Source organism: Sminthopsis crassicaudata, chromosome 6 (assembly GCF_048593235.1).
Source record: "Sminthopsis crassicaudata isolate SCR6 chromosome 6, ASM4859323v1, whole genome shotgun sequence".
Lineage (NCBI taxonomy): Eukaryota > Metazoa > Chordata > Mammalia > Dasyuromorphia > Dasyuridae > Sminthopsis > Sminthopsis crassicaudata.
This window is the reverse complement of record NC_133622.1, coordinates 153,509,423-153,530,149: the sequence shown is the minus strand read 5'-3', so window position 1 is coordinate 153,530,149 and position 20,727 is coordinate 153,509,423. Positions and strand designations below refer to the sequence as shown.

At 34.1% G+C, this 20,727-nt stretch overlaps 1 protein-coding gene across 10 annotated transcripts in view; it reads right to left on the bottom strand.

Annotated features, from left to right (window-relative positions):
- Nucleotides 1–20,727, bottom strand: part of MAPK10 (mitogen-activated protein kinase 10) — a 165,362-nt gene that overhangs the window by 86,401 nt on the left and 58,234 nt on the right. For 2 of the 10 annotated variants that reach the window (XM_074276309.1, XM_074276305.1), the window contains exon 1: nt 3,191–3,398. The exons of 7 other annotated variants lie outside the window; for them this stretch is intronic. The gene's annotated coding sequence lies outside the window, so the exon portion shown is untranslated. Of the gene's footprint in view, nt 1–3,190; nt 3,400–20,727 lie in introns of those variants that run through there. One more of the 10 variants, XM_074276311.1, reaches the window with a different exon arrangement.

Here is a 20,727-nt window from a genome sequence, read left to right as displayed (position 1 = left end):
TAGTGGGGGGGAAGAAGGGAGTTGTTTAGATGGCACAGTGTTTAGAGCACCGACCCTGAAGTCAGGAAGATATGAATTCAAATACAGTCTCAGATACTTAATACTTACTAGCTGTGTGACCCTGGGCAAATCATTTAACCCCAACTGCATTGCCAAGCAAATAAATAAATAAATCTTCTGTTTTAAATATTAAATGGTCACAGGCAAGGAAGCAAAAAAATGGTCTCTGCTGATGGGGGTGATAGCCCCTTTAAGATTCCTTATCTGATCTCCAACTTCCTTTGGGACTGATCTTTGATTACAAGATCTGGTCAAGCCAGTTTGGGCCCAGCCCCCACTGGATCTGAGCTGGCTTGGATTTTCTCAACCCCCAACTATCTGCTCAGGTTTCCCCAAAACAGGTTTTTCCTTATCTGAAAAGCCTGCTAAGAATTTGCCCACTGCCCTAGGCTTCTTGAAGCAAAAGAGCAGAGTTGGAATCATCCCTTGTCGGAGAGTTGAAAGATGAGAGCAACCATGCTTTGCATCACAGACTCTCTGTCCTGCCACCTCTGGCTGTTATATTTCCTTCTCTATCTAATGCCTTTTACTAACCAGACCTTAACCTTGCTTCCAACCCTATAATAAGCCTCTTTTTATCAATCTAGGTTTTCGGGCCTGTAAATTCATTTACAGGGGACTCTCACCACCACTAGACCTGATTTAACTCTATATCCTTGCGCCGAATCTTAAGGGGTTTTAGGGTTTGACACCCTGTACCCCAATTCTGCCACTAGACCTGAATTAATCCTATTGAGGTATATACCTCATCATTAGGTATTTACCTCATCATTTGGTTCCCTGTTACCTCATCATCTGCCTTATCCAGCACTCTGACACAGCTCAAGAAATACAAAACAAAAACAAAGAATAAGAACTGGGATTGAGGGAATTCATGTTCCTATTTAATATGATACTGCCTTCCTTTAGCTCCAGGCATCACCTCTGGTGAGATATATCAAAACAGATACAACATGAAACTCTCAGAAAGATATAAGATCACAAAATATGGTATCTGAAGAAAATTTAAAATTTCCCATAGGAGGAAAATAGGTAAGATGATTACTTGCAGAATAAATCTTGTTTCACAAACTTAAAAAAAAATCTATTTGTTTCCCCAGCACTAAACCTGAGGAATTTAATACTCTATTAAGAGAAATACTTCTCAGTTCAAATCTGGGCTTAGATTTTTATGAGCTGTGCAATACTGGAGCAAGTCACTTAAAATCTGACTACCTTAGTTTTTTCTAGTATAAAATGAAGAAAACTGTAAAAAAAAATTGTAAAATGTAAAAAAATAGTACATGCTTCCAAGCTTAGAACATAGTAGGTACTATATAACTAATATTAATTATTTAGTTTTACATGTGGCAAATAATACAGAGTTGGCAACAAGAGCCTGGAAAAGTTTATGCAATGACTTATACATGATTGTTGAATAATAAGTAGTAGTTGGAGTTTTTCCCCAATTGCTGAAAAAGGGATAAAAAACTAATATTATCTGAATATAGACTGAAGCATACAACTTTTTACTCTCTTTTTATTGTTGTTGTTTCAGTCTTCTTGTACAAAATGACTAATATGAAAATGTTTTACCTGATTGTACATGTATAACCTTTATCAGCTTGCTCACCATCTCAGGGAGAGGAGAAGACATAGAAAGAGGAAAGTATGGAATTTGGAAATCAAAACTATTTTAAGTCCACCTCTCAGATTTATGGAGAAGGAAGGAATCTTTGCCAAAGAAGAACTAGAGAACATTATGAAATACAAAATGGATAATTTTGATTATATTAAATTAAAAAGGTTTTGTACAAACAAAACAAATGCAGACAAGATTAGAAGGAAAGCAGAAAATTGAGGGAAAATGTTTATATCTAAGGGTTTTGATAAAGGACTCATTTCTAAAATAAATAGAGAATTGACTCAAATTTATAAGACTAAAAGCTATTTTCCAATTGATAAATGGCAAAGCATATGAGCAGAAAGTTTTCAGATGAAGAAATTAGTCATATGAAATCATCATCATTTCTAGTTATATGAAAAAATGCTCTGTCATTATTGATCAGAGAAATACAACTCTAATGCATCACTACACACCAGTCAGATTGACTAAGATGATAGGAAAAGATAATAATAAATGATGGAGGGGATGTGGGAAAATTGGGACACATATGTTGTTGGTGGAGTTGTGACCTAAACCAACCATAGTTTTGGAACTATGCCCAAAAGGCTATCAAAGAGTACACACTCTTTGATCCAGCAATGTCTCTACTGGATTTGTAGCAGAAAGAGATCATTAAAAAGGGAAGAGGACCCACATGTGCAAAAATGTTCGTGGCAGCCTTTTAGTAGTGGGAAGGAACTGGAAACTGAGTGGATGCCCATCTGTTGGGGAATGGCTGAATAAGTTATGGTATATGAATGATTCTAGAATATTATTGTCTGTAAGAAATGATCAGGAGGATTATTTCAGAAAGGCCTGAAGAGATTTACATGAACTGATACTAAGTGAAGTGAGTAGAATCAAGAGAACATTGTACACAGCAACAGCAAGATTATGAATTCTGATAAATATGGCTCTTTTCAGCAATGAAGTAATTCAGGCCAAGTCCAATAGACTTGTGATGGAGAAAAGCCATCTGCATCCAGAAAGAAGTTTATGGGGACTGAATGTGGATCACAACATAATATTTTTGTTATTGTTTATTTGCTTTTTTTCTTTCTCATTTTTTCCTTTTGATCTAATTTTTCTTATGTAGCAAAAGAAATATAGAAATATGTATAGAAGAATTGTATATGTTTAACATTCTTTGGATTACTTGCTATCTAGTTGAAAGAGTGGGAGGGAGAGAGAAAAAATTGGAACACAAGTTTTACAAGGGCAAATATTGAAAACTATCTGCATATATTTTGAAAATAAAAAGCTATTATTTTAAAACTATTTTTTAAAATACTAAAAATTGTTTTAAATATGTTACTGGGGAAAAATAAATTTTAAAAAATATATGGGGGGGGCGGAGCCAAGATGGCGGAGAAGAAACACACGACTCCGTGAACGTCCTCACTCCCTCACAACCAATTAGATAAACTAAGTCTCAAAATTAGCTCAGGACTGATAGATACCACAAGGACTGGAAGCACGACTTACCAGCTGAAGAGAATCTGGAGTTTCAACAGGAAAGGTCAGTTCTCAGGGGAGGAATAAGAGAGACCAGCATAGACGGTGGGGTAGGGGCACACTGCGCCCATTGCGCTGGGAAGGGCTCTGGGATCAGAGAAGCCACTGAGGTAAAGGAATCTGGCACAGGCTGTTAGCTCTTCTCTGCTAATTATTTAGCAGTTCAGAAGAGAAAGCCAAAATATTTTAAAACTCAGATTAGATTTTCCCCGATCCTGGGGGTGACTCAGCAGAGACTCGGCACCAGGGGGTGTGGCCTCAGCTACCACCTGAGAATAGTTAAGAGATTGACAAGTGGGTGGATACGGCCCAAGGCAACACACACTGCCTAGCTTAGCTGGAGGGAGTGGAACTCAGCTCCAGGAAGTCCCAGAGAAGCGGAACCTTTGAACTAGGGACCACGGTTTCTGGCAGACACTTCCAGTTTGAGCACAGGGGCTTCTCACGTCACCTGCTGCAGACATCCACTCCCCACCCGGAAACATAGGCTGGGCTTCGTGCTGTCTTCACTATTCTACGCCCTCGAAGCACAGTAGTGCTAATCACCTCTGAGGCACTTCCAGGGAGGGGGTGGGGAACTCTCTCCCAGAGCTCTATCTTAGCTCAGGCGCAGGGGCCGCTGCATCCAACCAGTCTGGGAGGAAGCTGGTAAAGAAGTAAATAATTTCCTACCCCAGGGACAGACCCCAAAACATTTTTTTAAATATGAGCAAAAAAGCTAGAAAAACTATAGATTCCTTCTATACAGAGAAAGAGCGGGTATCCAACCCCGAGGAAGTTGACAGCAGAGAATCAGCAGAAAACAACCTAAAGGGGAACGATTCCTGCCCCCCATCACATAACTCTCTCCTAGAAGAAGCTCTTAAAAAATTGAGGGAGATCGAAGAAAAATGGGGAAAGGAAAGGGAAGCTATGATAGAGAATAACAACGTCCTGAAATTGGAGTTGGAAAAAATAAAGAATTCACAGGAGATGCAGGGAAACAAAATTAGTGAATTAGAAAAGGTTAAAAAAACACAGGAAAGTAGGATTTCTGAATTGGAAAAGATAAAAAAGTCTCAAGAAAATAGAATTTCTGAATTGGAAAAAGAAAATAATTCTCAAAAAAAAAAAATTAGGGAAATGGAAAAAAATTCAATAGAGCAAAATAATTCATTTAAAAACGAAATTGGGCATTTACAAAAAGAACTAAAAACTGTGAAAGAAGAAAATAACTCCTTAAAAGTCAGGATGGAACAAATAGAAATGAATGATTCACAGAGAACCCAAGAATCAGTCAAACAAAACAAAAAAAAATGAGAAGCTGGAGAACAACGTCAAATACTTACTGGGAAAATCTATAGACCTGGAAAATAGATCTAGGAGAGATAATCTGCGGATTATTGGACTTCCAGAAAACTATGACCAAAAAAAGAGCCTAGATTCTATTTTACAGGAAATTATCAAAGAGAACTGTCCAGAGATAATAGAAACAGAAGGGAAAGTAGATGTGGAAAGAATTCATCGAACTCCTTCTGAAATAGACCCTAAAAAAAGAACACCACGGAATATTGTGGCTAAGCTGCAGAATTACCACACAAAGGAGAAAATCCTGCAAGCAGCTAGAAAAAAACAATTTAAATACCAAGGTGCCACAATAAGGGTCACCCAAGATCTGGCTGCCTCCACATTAAAAGATAGAAGGGCCTGGAACCTGATATTCCGTAAGGCAAAAGATCAAGGACTGCAACCAAGAATGAACTACCCAGCTAAGTTTAGCATCTTTTTCCATGGAAGAAGATGGTCATTCAATGAAACAGAGGAATTCTATATGTTTCTAAGAAAAAAACCAGACTTAAACAAAAAATTTGATCTACATCCACAAGACTGAAGAGAAACAGAAAAAGGTACACAGAACCCTTGAGAACTGTAACTCTGTTGTGGGTATATAAAAAATACTCAAGGATAATTTGATTTTACTGATATAAAAGAAAAAAAGGGGGGTGTAGTAAAGGGAAGGAGGTCGGTTCAGAAAAAGGGGAAGGAGTGATAAAAAGAGGGAAACTACATCCCAGGAAGAGACATAGAAAATACACCATATCTGGAGGAACTTAGTGAGGGGGAGAATCATTGTATGAATCTTGCTCTCATCAGAAGAGGCTCAAAGAGTAAATAATTAACATATTTGTTTTTCAGAGAATTTTCTCTCACCTCATTAAAAGGGGGGAGAGGAAAAGGGAAAAGGAAAAGGAGAATAAGTGAAGGGACTTGGAGGGAGGGGGGAGGGATCCTAAAAAAAAAAAAAAAAAGAGGGAGGGTTGCGCGTCACAAGGGGGGTCTGTAAATTAAATATCGGGGAGGGGGATCAGGGGGGTCAAGGGAAAAAAGCATAATCTGGGGATAATATGATGGCAGGAAATACAGAATTAGTAATTTTAACTGTAAATGTAAATGGGATGAACGATCCCATCAAACAGAGACGGATAGCAGATTTGATCAAAAAGCAGAACCCTACAATATGTTGCCTACAGGAAACACACTTAAAGCAGGGAGATACATACAGAGTAAAGGTAAAAGGTTGGAACAGAGCCTATTATGCTTCAGGTAAAGCCAAAAAAGCAGGGGTAGCTATCCTTATCTCAGATCAAGCAAAAGCAGAAGTAGATCTCGTTAAAAAAGATAAGGAAGGAAACTATATCCTGCTGAAAGGTAGCATAAATAATGAAGCCATATCAATACTAAACATATATGCACCAAGTGGTATAGCATCTAACTTTCTAAAGGAAAAGTTAAGAGAACTGCAAGAAGAAATAGACAGTAAAACTATAATAGTGGGAGATCTCAACCTTGCACTCTCAGATTTAGACAAATCAAACCACAAAACAAACAAGAAAGAAATTAAAAAAAGTAAATAGAACATTAGAAAACCTAGGTATGATAGACCTTTGGAGAAAACTGAATGGCAATAGGAAGGAATATACTTTCTTCTCAGCAGTTCATGGATGCTATACAAAAATTGACCATATATTAGGACATAAAGATCTCAAAATTAAATGTAGGAAGGCAGAAATAATAAATGCCTTCTTCTCAGATCACAATGCAATAAAAGCTACATTCAGTAAAAAGTTAGGGGTAAATAGACCAAAAAGTAATTGGAAACTGAATAATCTCATCTTAAAGAATGACTGGGTGAAAGAGCAAATTATAGAAACAATTCACAATTTCACCCAAGATAATGATAATGATGAGACATCATATCAAAATCTTTGGGATGCAGCTAAAGCAGTAATAAGGGGAAATTTTATATCTTTAGAGGCTTATTTGAAGAAAATTGAGAAAGAGAAGATTAACGAATTGGGCTTACAACTTAAAAGGCTAGAAAAAGACCAAATTATAAACCCCCAACCAAAAATTAAACTCGAAATACAAAAATTAAAAGGAGAAATCAATAAAATTGAAAGTAAAAAAACTATTGAATTAATAAATAAAACCAAGAGTTGGTTTTATGAAAAAGCCAATAAAATAGATAAACCTTTGGTAAATTTGATCAAAAAAAAGAAAGAGGAAAATCAAATTGATAGTCTTACAAATGAAAAGGGGGATCTTTCCACCAATGAAGAGGAAATTAGAGAAATAATAAGGAGTTACTTTGCCCAACTTTATGCCAATAAATTTGATAACTTAAGTGAAATGGATGACTTCCTCCAAAAATATAGGCTCCCTAGATTAACAGAGGAGGAGATAAATTGCTTAAATAGTCCCATTTCAGAAAAAGAAATAGAACAAGCTATTAATCAACTCCCCAGGAAAAAATCCCCAGGGCCAGATGGATTCACATGTGAATTCTACCAAACATTTAAAGAACAATTAGCCCCAATGTTATATAAATTATTTGAAAAAATAGGGGATGAAGGAGTCCTACCAAACTCCTTTTATGACACAGACATGGTACTGATACCTAAACCTGGTAGATCGAAAACTGAGAAAGAAAATTATAGACCAATCTCCTTAATGAATATTGATGCTAAAATCTTAAATAAGATATTAGCAAAAAGACTTCAGAAAATCATCTCCAAGATAATACACTATGATCAAGTAGGATTTATTCCAGGAATGCAGGGCTGGTTTAATATTAGGAAAACTATTAATATAATTGACCATATTAATAATCAAATTAATAAGAACCATATGATCATCTCAATAGATGCAGAAAAAGCATTTGACAAAATCCAACATCCATTCCTACTAAAAACTCTTGAGAGTATAGGAATAAATGGATTATTCCTTAGAATAATCAGGAGTATATATTTAAGACCGTCAGTAAGCATAATATGCAATAGAAATAAACTGCAACCTTTCCCAGTAAGATCAGGAGTGAAACAAGGTTGCCCACTATCACCATTACTATTCAATATAGTACTAGAAACGCTAGCCTCGGCAATAAGAGCCGAAAAAGAGATTCAAGGAATTAGAGTAGGAAATGAGGAAATTAAACTATCACTTTTTGCAGATGACATGATGGTATACTTAGAGAACCCCAAAGACTCTGCTAAAAAGCTACTAGAAATAATTCAAAATTTCAGCAAAGTGGCAGGATACAAAATAAATCCACATAAATCCTCGGCATTTTTATATATCACTAACAAAATGCAACAGCAAGAGATACAAAGAGAAATTCCATTCCAAACAAATGTTGAGAGTATAAAATATTTGGGAATCCATCTACCAAAGAAAAGTCAGGAATTATATGAGAAAAATTACAAAACACTTGCCACAAAAATAAAATCAGATTTAAATAATTGGAAAGACATTCAGTGCTCTTGGATAGGCCGAGCGAATATAATAAAGATGACAATACTCCCCAAACTAATCTATTTATTTAGTGCTATACCAATCAGACTCCCAAGAAACTATTTTAATGACCTAGAAAAAATAACAACAAAATTCATATGGAAGAATAAAAGGTCAAGAATTGCAAGGGAACTAATGAAAAAAAAACTCAGAGGAAGGTGGTCTAAGTGTACCTGATCTAAAGCTATATTATATAGCAGCAGTCACCAAAACCATTTGGTATTGGCTAAGAAATAGACCGGTAGATCAGTGGAACAGATTAGATACAAAGGACAAAAAAGGGTACATCTATAGCAATCTAATCTTTGACAAACCCAAAGATTCCAACATTAGGGATAAAAATTCATTATTCGGAAAAAACTGTTGGGAAAACTGGAAATTAGTATGGCAGAAATTAGATATGGATCCACACTTAACACCATATACCAAGATAAGATCAAAATGGGTCCATGATTTAGGCATAAAGAGGGAGATAATAAATAGATTAGAGGAACAGAGGATAATCTACCTCTCAGACTTGTGGAGGAGGAAGGAATTTATGACCAGAGGAGAACTAGAGATCATTATTGATCACAAAATAGAAGATTTTGATTACATCAAACTAAAAAGTTTCTGTACAAATAATACTAATGCAAACAAGATTAGAAGGGAAGTAACAAATTGGGAAAATATTTTTAAAAACAAAGGTTCTGACAAAGGTCTCATTTCCAAAATATATAGAGAACTGACCATAATTTATAAGAAACTGAACCATTCTCCAATTGATAAATGGACAAAGGATATGAACAGACAATTCTCAGAGGAAGAAATTGAAACTATATCCACTCACATGAAAGAGTGTTCCAAATCACTACTGATCAGAGAAATGCAAATTAAGACCACTCTGAGATACCACTACACACCTGTCAGATTGGCTAAGATGACAGGAACAAATAATGACAAATGTTGGAGGGGATGTGGGGAAATTGGGACACTAATACATTGCTGGTGGAGTTGTGAAAGAATCCAGCCATTCTGGAGAGCAATCTGGAATTATGCCCAAAAAGTTATCAAACTGTGCATACCCTTTGACCCAGCAGCGCTACTACTGGGATTATATCCCAAAGAAATACTAAAGAGCGGAAAGAGACATATATGTGCCAAAATGTTTGTGGCAGCTCTTTTTGTTGTAGCTAGAAACTGGAAGATGAATGGATGTCCATCAGTTGGAGAATGGTTGGGTAAATTGTGGTATATGAAGGTTATGGAATATTATTGCTCGGTAAGAAATGACCAGCAGGAGGAATATAGAGAGGCCTGGAGAGACTTAAATCAACTGATGCTGAGTGAAATGAGCAGAACCAGAAGATCACTGTACACTTCAACAACAATACTGTATGAGGATGTATTCTGATGGAAGTGGAAATCTTCAACATAAAGATCCAACTCACTTCCAGTTGATCAATGATGGACAGAGGTAGCTACACCCAGAGAAGAAACACTGGGAGGGGAATGTAAATTGTTAGCACTAATATCTGTCTGCCCAGGTTGCATGTACCTTCGGATTCTAATGTTTATTGTGCAACAAGAAAATGATATCCACACACATGTATTGTACCTAGACTATATTGTAACACATGTAAAATGTATGGTATTGCCTGTCGTCGGGGGGAGGGAATAGAGGGAGGGGGGTAATTTGGAAAAATGAATACAAGGGATAATATTATAAAATATATATATATATATATATATATACATATATATATATATATATATATAATAAAAAAAATATACTTCGTTTGCCTAAAAAAAAAAAATATATATATATATATGGGGATACTGGCAATAATAAAATCCAGACATCTACCTGAAATGTATAATGTCTCTTTAATTTTTAATGAATGAAAAAGCTCATTATGAGAAGCAAACATCCCATCCTTTCCTGGCACTTGCTACTCTCTCTGAGTAATGTACCATTGCTCATTAAGTTGCAATAGAAACTCCTTTTTCCCAGGGGGCATTAAAATAAAAGGGGCTTTTAATGTCATAATCCCATTGACTGCTAAAAAACTTGATAGATAATTACATTTCCTGACAGAGCAAAGACTGTGAGGCACAATTGGTAGAAACATCACAAATGCCTAAAGCATTTTCTCAAGACTCTAAAAGAGTCTTATTCACAATTTCCTGTGTACAATATGGTACCCTAGAGTGATATGAAGAGGAGAAAATAAGTTTGGGGAACTTTGGACTCTTTCTTTTTTTCTGATTCTTTCAGAAAGAGTTTTAAATAATCCCTTACTATAAATTGCTAGTAAATTTCTCATCATTATGATCTTATGAGAGTAAAAAGTTATTTTAAACTATTATTTGTGTATTTGTTATGTAAACAAGTTATATGTATCAGATTCCCAAAAGAAAGTGTTGACATATCTCATTTTATTTATCATTTTATATATTATATATCCAATATATATTGTTTATATATTTATGTATTGTTATTTTATGTTTGTTTTGTTTTGTTTTTGACAAATTGAAGGTTTGTAGCAACTCTAGATCCCCCAAGCCTTTCATCACCATTTTTTCCAATAGCATATGCTCATATTGTGTTTCTGTATCACCTTTTATTATTCCTACAACATTTCAAACTTTTTTTATTACATTAGATCATTACATTATGATGATCTCTGATCAGTTATCTTGGATGTTACTATTTTAATTGTTGGAATTTTTTTTTTTGGGGGGAGCTATGAATCATATCCATATAAGCCAGAAAACTTAAATGCTATGTGTGATCTGACTGCTCCACTGACCCCATCTCTCTTCTCCTCAGGCCTTCTTTTTCCCCTGAGACACATAATATTTAAATTAATCCAATTAATAATCCTGTAATAGCCTCTGTGTTCAAGTGAAAAGAAAAGTCAATTTTGGCAGCAAAGGTCATTGTTGTCTTATTTTTAAAAACCAGTCCAGCTACCCCAACCTTCAGCAATCACCACCCTTATCAATCAACAGCCATCAACATCAAAACAAGATCCTCTACCAGCAAAAAAAATTATTTTTTTAGTATTTTAGCATTTAGCTAAAAATTTAGCTTTTAGCACTTATGTTAGCATTATTTAGCAATAAAATATTTCAATCAAGGTATATATTTTTAGACATAAAACTATCATAAATCTAATACAATACAGCATAATGTAAATATAACCTTGCAATATTCACTTTAGTATGATGATTTGGAACCACACTTGCATTATCTCTGAGGTATGTGTATATTGTACTAAATCTAATGAAGTTAAAATTAGAAACAAAACAGATAATCATAGGGAAAAACTTTGAAATTAGAGTTTTTTGCTAACGAACTCATATCCAAGACATATAAGGAACTGATTAAAATTTATAAATCTAGTAATCATTAGTAAATAAATAATGGATTTGAACAAGGAGTTTTCAAAGGAAGACATCCAACATATCAACCATGATAAAATTCTCCAAATCATTAATAATTAAAGAATCTAAATTAAAACATTTCTGAGATTCTGCTTCATATCTATCAAATTGACAAAAATGATAAAAGAATAAAATTACAAACATTTGAGGAGCTATGGGAGAAAAAAAAGCATAATAATGTAATGCTGAGAGAGCCATGAATGGGTACAAACATTCTGAAAATAATTTGGACACAAAAAGTTACTAATTACTGCATGTTCTTTGATCCAACTAGACAACTCTGAGGTCTATACTCCAAAGAGACCAAAGAAAAAGAAAAAGACTCAGGTGAACAAAAATCTTTATAGCAGCTCTTCCTCAAATTGGAATAGCTAGACAATCCATGATATATGAATATGATAGAATACTATTTTGCCATAAGTAATGACTAAATTGATAGTTTCACAGAAAACTGAAAAGACCTTTAGATTCAGAGTAAAATAAACAGAAATAGGAGGACAATTTCTATAATGACATTATAAAGAAATACAACTTTAAAAGACTTTAGAATTCTAATCAATAAAATGATTAATCATGGATCCTGAAGGTGTGAAGTTGAAAAATGTTAGCACCTATTACCAGAAAGGTGATGGATTCAAATGCAGAATGATACATAGCTGTGAGAGTGTGTTTTGCTGGACTATGCATATTTATTATGAAGATTTTCTTTAACTTTTTATTATTCATTTGGGGGAAGCAATGGGAGGCAAAGATATAGATGCCTGTAAAAATAAATGACTTTTTAAAAAGAAAGTATTATGTTGTTTTTATACAAGAAAACAATTTATAAGAAAAATGGAACTATGATTTATCTTAATGACCCAAATCAATACTTAATTTACCCAAGCTGCCAACTGAGAAGCTGGGTTTTAGAAAAGTCACAGTTGTATGCAATGACATTGTGTTATACAACCCTTTGTTCATTGCAGTTTATCATCATATTGAAATGCAAAGGAAACACAAATAAAATATTGAGTTAAAAAAAAAACTTGGACTACTTCATAATGCATTTGTTATCTACAACAATCAGTATCTTCTGATTTGGTAGAGTAATTTAAAAACGCATAATCTATGAGCATATATATGACTACTGAATAAAAGATATTGTTAAAAAGAAAATAAATCGGACTTAAATTTCCAATATGCCCAGTTGAGCTTTCCCTACTATATGGAAAAACTCAAACTAAAATTAGCAAATCTTGAAAGTTCTACCTGTCTCCTAAAACACTGAAGTAAACAATAGAAAGCAATTTAATTTATCTCATTCAATGTTAACCCATATATAATCAAGTGTTTCAATTTCCTCTCCTTTTCCTCACTTTTAACTCTCAGCAGTCTAACTTCTGAACTATCATGCACTTGAAATTACTCTCTTTAAGATTACAAATGATGTCTTAATTTTCAAATGCAATAGTCTTTCCTCAATCCTCATTCTTCTCTGCAGGACCTTGTTCATTCACTTGTCCTTGATACTGTCTTCTAAATTTTGGGTACTCAACTCTTCTAATCCAATCTAGACCAATCCAATAAAGATTTATAAAATACCTACAAATTTCCAGGCTCCGTGCTAAGTTTAATAAATACCATTTAATGAGCTTACAATCTAAAGGGGAAATAACACTCAAAAAGAGGCAAGAGCAGGTGGATGGAGGAACTTGGGATACTAGAAGTTACCCAGCAAAGAGACATCATTTTGCAGAGTTGAAAGCAGGCAGAGAAGTAGATGAAAAATGAAGTGATCTGAGAGTCTAATTTCTTCCCTCTAAAAAAAAAGAAGGCATTTGGAAAGTTTGGCACTCTACTGTCTAACCCTCCAGAGAGAAGAGGAGTCTGAGGAAGGAATCAATCAAGGCTTAAATTAGGGGAACAGTGGTAAGTTTAGAAAGGATAAGCTTATCCTGAAAGGGACATCTTGTTCTATAGAGTTCAAACAGGCAGGGTAGCAAAATGGAAAGTAGAATAGTTCTCCTTTTATCTTTCTGACCATTCTTTTTTGGTTGTTTTCTTTCAGATCTCCCTAAAGCAAAGATCTAACTTGTCAGACTCCCTACTACTCCCATTCAATAAACTTTAATGGCTCCCTATTAGATCCAGGATCAAACCCTTTATAAAAATTCTCCGAGTATCTTTTAAAGGCATTCCTATCTTTCCAGCCATTTTTTTTCAGTAGGTCAACAAAGATTTATTAAGCACCTACCATCACCAGGTGCTATCATAAGCATTAAAGACAGATAAACAATGGTTCTGAGTCTCAAAAAGTTTAGTCTGATAATCGAGGAGACAACTTATAAACAACTATTTACAAAATAGATAGCTACAAGATAAATTAGTCAATAGAGGAGAGGCATAAGGATTACATCTTCCTTCTACATCCATACCTATTCTGAGATCCAGCCATTCTCTCCTGTGCCCTTCTCTTGCTATTCTTTCCTCCACATACTCCATCTCATGAGGCTGTCCCTCATGTCTAGAATGTTCTCTCTCCCTCTCTCCACCTCCTGGATTCCCTGGTTTCCTTCAAGTCCCAGCTACCTAGCAGGTTCTCTCCTGAAAATAAGTATTTATTTTCACTAAAAAGATAATAAACCTATCCCTACTAGTTGGTGGGCACTTGTTTCCTTTTATACAGCTTCTTGATTGCCTAGAGACATTAATAATTCTACTCAAGTGGAGTTAGGGCCCCTCTAATTTGACAGAGATCTGAAGACCATAAGTGATCATACCCTAAGTCCAAATGAGAGTGCTCCATATAGTTGAGCTAAGTACTACTGTCTTCTTGTTGCATTCTTGTAGTGTTAGGGTAAAGTAATCTTTCTTCTCTTAACTGTTCAATGATATGCCATTGTTATGTTGTATTCTAAATCCAATCTAACTACAAATAAATATGTGAAGAGTTTCAGACGAGAATCTGAAGAGTTCCCAATCTAATATAATCTTTATTATAAAACTGGAAATCTTTTAGCAAATTTATACTTTGTTCTACCTGAAAAATGAAACTATTTTTTATATTTTACATGGAACTGGCATAGTGATAAATGACAGGCAGCTCATGATTCAAATGACTCAAAATAAACTAAAAAATGAGAAAATAGAGAAAAAAGTTAAAATGTCATTTCCACATACTATATTTCAAGAAATCATTAAAGAAAATTTATCTAGACATTGAATAGTCTAGTACATAGTCTTGGAAGTAGAAAATGAATATGGCAAGAATCAATAAGAAAAATGACTCACAAACCTTAAAGTGAAAAAAAGTAGGAAGGAAGGAAGGAAGGAAGGATTTTTAGGATATAGCTAAAGCAGTCCTTAGGGAAATTACATATTACTGAATACTTTTATTAACAAACAAGAGAAAGAACTGATTAACAAATTGGGAATGTAACTAAAAATACTAGAAAACTAACAAAGTTTTAAAATTCACTTAAACATGAAAATAGAAATTCTGAAAATTAAATAATAATACTGAAAACAAACTATAAGCTAATTTGCTTTTTAAAAAAAGAGTGAAGCTAAATTAGCAATATTAGAAATGAAAAAGAATTAATAGTAAATGAAGAATATGGTGAATAAATGCAAAAGAGGTTAAATTGTTTGAGTGGTCTCAATTCCTGGTGATCTAGAGGTTAGTGAAAATAAGAGAGTTGTTAAGAATCCCCTTTAAAATCTGCCACAGGTTTTAGTGAAAGAATTCACTCATTCCCAAATTATTAGTTGCAAAATGAAAATTTATTGTTGGATAGAAATCAATTTACCAGGAGACTGACTTCTATAGTGGCAAATCTATTGGAAAATGGAGTTTTGCCCTGAGAATGCTTTCTCAGTGGACAGAAGATCCTGGCAGCTGAGTGAGCTACCTAAGTCCATCTATAAAGACCTTAGTGGAGGGAAGCTGTTATATTGGGTATCTTTAGTGGGGGCTGCAATAGCCCCAGCAGATCACACTGAGAAGGGTCAGACCAAGTGGGGCTGGAACAGATCAGATCAGGATTCCTCAATTGAATGAGAACTTAAGAGTTTCTATAGGATTTAATTTGATTCTCTTATCCTGAAAGGTCTGGGCTCTGTCTGGACTCCTTGGAGCCTGGGAGATCTTGATCAAAGGAGACAAAATCTCAGTTCCCCTTCCCTTTCAAAATGAGGTATAGTCTAAGCAAAATCAGTTTATTAACAGAAACACATAACTTTTAACAAAGTGGCTCGAAATGGCCACCTCAGTATGGCCAGCAATCCAGTGAAAAGGGGTGGGTGGGGATGCAGGGGGTAAGGAGAGATGGGGTAGGAGAGTGGAGGGAAAGTGATAGGAAGGGGGAAATTGCCTTTACTAACACAAATAAATTGGGGAAAAGGGTCTGGATAGTTTTGGAACATTACAATAGGCTATACTAGAAAAAGTGTGACTAATCATGCCCTTCTCTAACAATTAAGGAATATATCCATTGTTTTATAGGACTCATCTGCCTCTAGTAATGTTGGCTAAGAGACCAGAATCACCAGATTTATTGTCCCCTTGGGGGAGATCAACTCTCCCCTAATTACACAATGACAAGCCAGGACAAATCAAGTCTTTCAAGAAAATGATGTTGGGTTAAACCAATTTGGATTTACAGACAAAAAGCAGATGTGACAGGATCTAAGAGTATAAATTATAACAACTTTTTCTTTTCAATCACAACTTTAAACTAACTCAGACTGGGAAAAATTGCATTCCTGAGCAGGCAGGGGGGCAGTTCAGGCAGATAGCAACTCATTAATAAAAATCAATACCACATAAAATCAATTACATAGCAAACAATACAGAAAAACTCAGAGGTATTATTGATTTTTACCTTTTCATAAGAAATAAATAATATTATTAGAAATATTTTGCCCAATTATATCAACAAAATCAACACATTAAATTAATTATATTAACATTTACAAAAATATACAACTAAATTAACAGAAAATTTATTCAAATCAAATTTAAAAGAGAATTTATAGAGAAAAAAACTCCAGAATTAAATATATTCATAAAGCAACTATCAACATCAGAAAAATTATTCTAATATTACATAAAATTGCAAGGATATTAATAAATTAATCCTTTCAAGCAGGAAGAAGGCTCAGATAATGAGTTTAGTTCCTTGTCTTTACCCTCTAAAGGTAATCCAGTCAGAAATCTAAATTGTGTCAAGACCCTGAGGCTAAATTTTCTCTAAATAACAATTTATGGCCCATGACTTTGCTGCTGCTTTCTTCTGGGTCAGTCCATCATAGCATCCTTCTTTCCCCTTCCCCTTCCCCCCATGCCATGTCTCCCTAACTACACTGTTTCCCAACCCAACTTCTCCCCCTTACAGCTAAGTAACTCTTTAAGGGTTCTAAATCCCTTTTAGAATTTAGCCTACCAGCTAAAGGCATTCCCCAATCCTATGGGATACTCCCTTTCTACTGGATAATTGTGAGTTCCACTGAGGAACTTGTCTTTCATACACTCTTCCACTCTATTTCATATTTACCATTCCCAGTGTCTATTGTATCCCTTCATTTGTCTGTAACCTATTCTCCCAAATAAATCTATCTTTTGCCAAAGAGAATGGCCATTGTGAATTCTTCACATGATCAAACTCATCTTGCCATCACTTGGTGACAAACCCCACAACATACATCACATCACAAGGGATCTGCTAAATTTCTTCTGTGAAACAGATATGATCTTGATATCTAAACCAGTGAGAAAAAGAAAACTATAAACTAATATCACTAAGGAACAAAGATGAAAATATTTTAAATAAAATATTAGCAAAGAGGCTTCAATTGAAAAATCATAAAGATGATATTCTATGATGATGTTGGGTTTATGCGACAATTACCCGGTTGGTATAATATTAGAAATACTATAAATCTAATCATGTTGGTAACAAAATCAATAAGAAAACATTAATATTTCATTGGATACAGACAGGCTTTTAACAAATATAACACCCATTTCTTTTGAAAAAGAATGCTAGAAAATATAGAAATAGACCTTTCCATAAAATGAAAATATTTTCCATAAAATAATTTTCCATAAAGATTATGTATAAAAAACAAAATTGCCCTTATTTGTTGAGAGATAACTGGAATTCTTTCCAATAAATTGTCATTACTTTTATTTGACATAGTATTACAAAGAAAAAGAAAAGAAATTAAGGGAATAAAGGAAAAAAACTATCACTTTTTGAATTTTATGGTATACTTAAAAAAAAACCTTAAGTAGTCAAATTAATTGAAACAATCCACAAATTGAGTAAATTTGCAAGATATAAAATAAATCCATGTAAATCATCAACATTTCTATATAATATCTATGAAATCCAACAGAAAGAAATACAAAGAGAAATTCCATATAAAATGACAGCAGAACATATAAAATACTTGGGAGTCTACCTTATAAGATATAGGTAAGAACTATATAAACTATATAAATCCTATTGTAAAAAGAGGCTTAAAAAATAAAAACAGACCCAAATTATTGGTAAAATATTAATTACTTTCATTCTTAGTAGAGTTGTGAACTGATTCAACCATTCTGGAGAGCAATTTGGAATTATGCCAAAAGGCTATCAAACTGTGTATACCTTTTCATCCTGCAGAGTGTCTGTACTGGGATTATATACCAAAGAGATCTTAAAAGAAAGAAAAGGAAACATGGGCAAAAATGTTTGTGGCAGCTCTCTTTGTAGTGGCAATAAACTGGTAACTGAAGGGATACCTATCAGTTGGAGAATGGCTGAATAAGTTATGGTATGTGAATGTGATGGAATATTATTGTTCTATAAGAAATAATCAGCAGGATGATTTCAGAAAGCCTGGAGAGACTTACTAAGTCATGCTAAGTGAAATGTGCAGAACCAGGAGATCATTATACATGACAACAAGATGATCAATTATGATGGATATGACTCTTTCCAACAATGAGATGATTGAGGGCATTTTCAATTATCTTGTGATGAAAAAGCCATCTGCACCCAGAGAGAGGATTATGGGAACTGAGTGTGGATCACAACAAAGCATTTTCATTCTTTTTTGTTGTTGTTTGCTTGCATTTTATTTTCTTTCTCATTTTTTCCCTTTTTGATTTGATTTTTCTTGTACAGCAAGATAATTGTATAAATATGTATGCATATATTGGATTTAATGTATATTTTTTATTATGTTTAACATATACTGGATTGCTTGCTATCTAAGGGAGGGCATGGAGGGAAGGAGGGAAAAATTGGAATACGAGGTTTTTACAAGGGTTAATGTTGAAAAATTATCCATGCATATCTTTTGAAAATTAAAAAGCTTTAAAAAGTATTGATAGATATAAACTACATAATTTTTTAGATTAGCTATGCATATATTTTGGAAATAAAAAACTTTAATAAAACAGAGAAAAAAAGAAAATATTGTTTATAAGTATGATGAGCAAATATAACGAATATGACAATGTCTAACTAAATTTACTTATTTATTGTTATACTAATCAAGTTAGAAAAGGATTATTTTATAAAATGAGGAAACATAATGATGAAATACATATGGAGGAAAAGAAGGAAAAAAAAGAGTTATCAGATACCTATGATGTGTGACTTTTGATGGTAAACACTGAGTGTAGATAGTGACTGTTTCTGTTTTGGCCAGAAACTCTGAGGATCTTCCTCTCAGAAACTGATTTTTTTAAACTAGATAAAAGAGGCCCTTTTTTGGCCTTATTTTTTATCTAGCCTTAATGAGTGTTGCCTCAGATAAACTGAAACCTGGGGAAAGCTTTAACTTAAAAAGGCCAAGGTCTCCCACTGCATCTGGTGCCATCACTAGTCATACAGATTTGTCTTTCCCTTTTCCCTCCCTCCCTCTCTCCCTGCCCTCTTCTCTCTGTCTCTCTCTCTCTCTCTCTCTCTCTCTCTCTCTCTCTCTCTCTCTCTCTCTCTCTCTCTCTCTCTCTCTCTCTTCTATGTTGTGATCCACACTTAGTCCCCACATTCCTCTTTCTGAATGCAGATGGTTCTCTTCAACACAAGACCATTGGAACTGGACTGAATCCCCTTATTGTTGAAAAGAGTCATCCATCAGTATTGATTGTCATATAATCTTGTTGATGTTGTGTTCAATGTTCTTATGCATTGTACCATGCCTCTAGGGAGGAAAAAAAGATCAAGAATCTCAAGAGAAATGATGAAGAGAAATGGGAAAAGGCACAGTGCCATATCTCAAATCATATCGCAAATCAGAAATTTGCGATGGACAAAATTTGTATGGTCAAAAAAAAAAAGATTGATGATTGTAGCAAATTAGATATACAATATACAAATGCAAAGGTATCTAATACTCTGGTAGTAAATATTCAGTAAACGTAAAGATACCCACTTACTTGGATAAGGATTCACAATTTGACCAAATATATTGAGAAAATTGGACAACAAATAGGGTGAATTAGATTTGGGCCAACACACTATCCATACAAAATAAGCTCCAAAAGGTAATATCTTCAAGATTTACAAAAGTCTTACAAATTTAGACAAACATGATGGGGGAAAATCAACTTGTAAATCTATGAATAGAAGAAAAGTACTTGGCTTTATATGGAATAAAGAGGATCACAGAAGATAAATTTGATAATATTTAATATGTAAAATTAAGACATTTTACACAGATCTGATAAAGATAAGATTAAAAAGGAAATAATTAGCTGGGGGAAAAACTTTACAACAAGTTTCTCTGATGATTATCTCATTTCAAGACAAATAAGGAACTGATTCAAATTTATAATAAAAAGATAATTTCCCCAATTAATAAATAAGATATGAATGGACAGTTCTTAAAAGAAGACACCCAGGCTTTCAGTAACCACATGAAATAAAAATTAGAAAACTGAAATTTAAAACAATTCTTTTTCCATTTTGTATTATTAAAGAAGCACAGAAGACAAAAAAGGAAAATTTTTGAGGGGCTATAGGCAAATAGGCACACTGATAAACTATTAGTGGATCTGTGAATAAATACAACCATTCTGGAAAACATTTAAGAATGATATGCAAAAAGTTATTGAACAGTATGTGTCCTATTACCCCAGTAGGCCTAAACCAAAGTGGAACAAAGAAAGAAGAAAAAGTTGGTTTGTTTTGTTTTGTTTTTAAACAAAAATATATTGGTGGGGAAAAGAAACAACTAGAAAATAAGGGATGTCCAACAGTGGAGAAAAG